This window comes from Euprymna scolopes, chromosome 17 (genome assembly GCF_053919585.1).
Source record: "Euprymna scolopes isolate OS-2025 chromosome 17, ASM5391958v1, whole genome shotgun sequence".
Classification (NCBI taxonomy): Eukaryota; Metazoa; Mollusca; class Cephalopoda; order Sepiida; family Sepiolidae; genus Euprymna; species Euprymna scolopes.
In genome coordinates this window covers 2,442,501-2,445,000 of record NC_136498.1, presented here as the reverse complement: position 1 = coordinate 2,445,000, position 2,500 = coordinate 2,442,501, and positions in this window count along the sequence as shown.

The window sequence follows — 2,500 nt, the reverse complement described above, 5'->3', positions numbered from 1 at the left end:
CCATTGTGTTTCTTTTGAGTATGGTACCCTTGTCATTCATATTGCAAAAGGTAAATAAATGTTATGAGTGGGTAAAGAAGGGGTACCGGGTAAATCATTTATTATTTATGGACAATTAAAGTTGTATGCAAAGAATGAAGACCAGCTTACGAAGATTGTCCAAATGTCCAGTAATGATATAGGCATGGAATTTGCCATGAAGAAGTGTGGTGCCTTGAAATTGAAAAGAGTAAAAATTGTTGAAAGTGATGGAATAAAACTTTGAAATGGAAAAATGATAAAAGAGGTTGGAGAAGAAAGATATTGTGAAATTAGATTAAAAACGAACTGAAATGAAAGAAGTAATAGAAATAAATGCAAGAGAAGACCACGGTTGGTTATTAGGTCAAGATTGAAGGGGAGAAATAAAATATCCGCAGTAAAAACATGGGCAGTAGCTCTATTTCGATATGGGGTGGGTATTATTCAATGGAAAGAAAATGAGCTGAAAGATATGGACAGGAAGACAAAGAAAACGATGACAATTAATGGAGCTCTTCACCACAAAACTGATGTCGATAGGTTTTATTTGTGAAGAGAAAAGAGGGAGGACAAGGACTAACACGTGTTGAACAAAAGATAAAGAAAGTAGTCTGAAACTTTACGTCTCCAACTGTAAGGAAAAGCTTATAAAGGGTGTGTAAAAATTTGAACAATTCCAAATGTGTAGGGAGCAAAGAATTTAAGGCAAGAAATGAATAAAAAACAGAAGTGAATTGAGAATAAAATGCACGGTGAGTTCAGTAGGGATCTACAAGAAAAAAAAAACTGGCGGTGGTTGTTAAATGTGCAGAAGCTCTAATATGTGCCGCACAGGAGCAATTGCTTAGGACAAATTATGTAACATATCACATTGATAAAACGGCTGGAAGTGCCCTGTGTCGACTGATTCGATAGAACGGCAAAACTTGTGGGAAGTTAGCTCCAAAAAGTACAAGAGGCTCCATAACAATATTGTCAAAAAGGTCCATTAGGATGTAAGAAAAGGTAAGAAAAGACGGTTGGAATGCAGTAAAAAGTGGTACAAGAATGTTCCAGAAAGGGTGATGGAGGTAAATTAACGAGGGATATGAATATCCGATGTGACAATTTGATTGAAGTGAGGAGACAAGATTTAATCTTGTCAGAAAAATAGGAACGCAAGAAGAAGAAAAAAAGGAGAAGGTCGAAAAGTACCAAGATTTGAAAAGGGAGATAAAAAGATTGTCGAAGTTAAAGAAGGTAGGAGTATCTGTTTTGATGGGAGCCCTGAGGAGTGTGAAAAAAGGATTTGATAAGTAGATTGAGAAAATTGGGATCCATTGCAATGTTGGAATGCTTCAAATGACTGCCTTGTTGGGAAGCGCCAGAATCTTGTGGAGAAAAGAAAATGCTGATAACCTATGGTTGTTATGATCCGCCTATCAGCATATAACCGGCAATAACAACAGCCAGACACAAAATGTTACAGTAGAAGGAGTAGTAGTAGTAATAATAATAATAATAATAATAATACAGTCAACATATAAAAAAATATTTAATTCATTTTTTAATTTAACATATTTATTAATTGCATATGTACTAATTAAATACATCAAATAAAAATTAAAATTCTGAAAACAAATAAAAATGCAAGTCAATCATAAAACTGCATACCTCCGCCTGACAACGGAAGTTAAAATTCTGTCAATATGTCAAATTTAACCAAAATTTTCAAAGCCAAGGTCAAATGTCAAGAACATGGTCACGTAAGATGCAAGACATCATTGGCTACAAAATGGGCCAAACAGTAAGTTATGAAGTTATGGCTAAAAGTGTGACCTGTAAATTTTCTGTAACTCTTTGACCTAAATATCCCAAAATGAAGTCTGTTCTAAGTTAGTCTATGACTAATATTTTTATCAAGTTTGGTAACAATTGGTCAAGTGATGTGAACGCTAAGCTGTACACAAACAAACAAACATAGTTTAAAAAAATACGACTGAATTTATAACCTTCTTAGCAGAGGTAAGAACACCATTTCTCATGAAACTTTAATAGATTTTTTGGGTTATCCCCCTTTTCAAACAAATTGTACAAATTATTAAAAAATAAAAAATAAAACAATTAAATTCCCGTTAATAATTCCGTTTTGTAATACAGTGGGTTAAATAATTTATTAAATATATATAACTACAGAAACGCAATTAATTTGTGTAGGCTGTTCTACTGTTTATATAATTTTATTTATTTATAAATCCCTTTTTGTATTGAGCATTTCGGAAAAAAATATTGGTTTTAAATTAATTTAACTAAGGTAGTCGAACTTTATATATATATATATATATATATATATATATATATGTATATATAACTACTTCATTTACTCACATAAAATTAATATACGAAAGTATAAATTTATGCGTAAACTTTAAGCATTTACTTCAAAAGTGCTCAATACGTAGGTAGAGCTAGTTAGTAAGTTATAAAATATATATGGCGA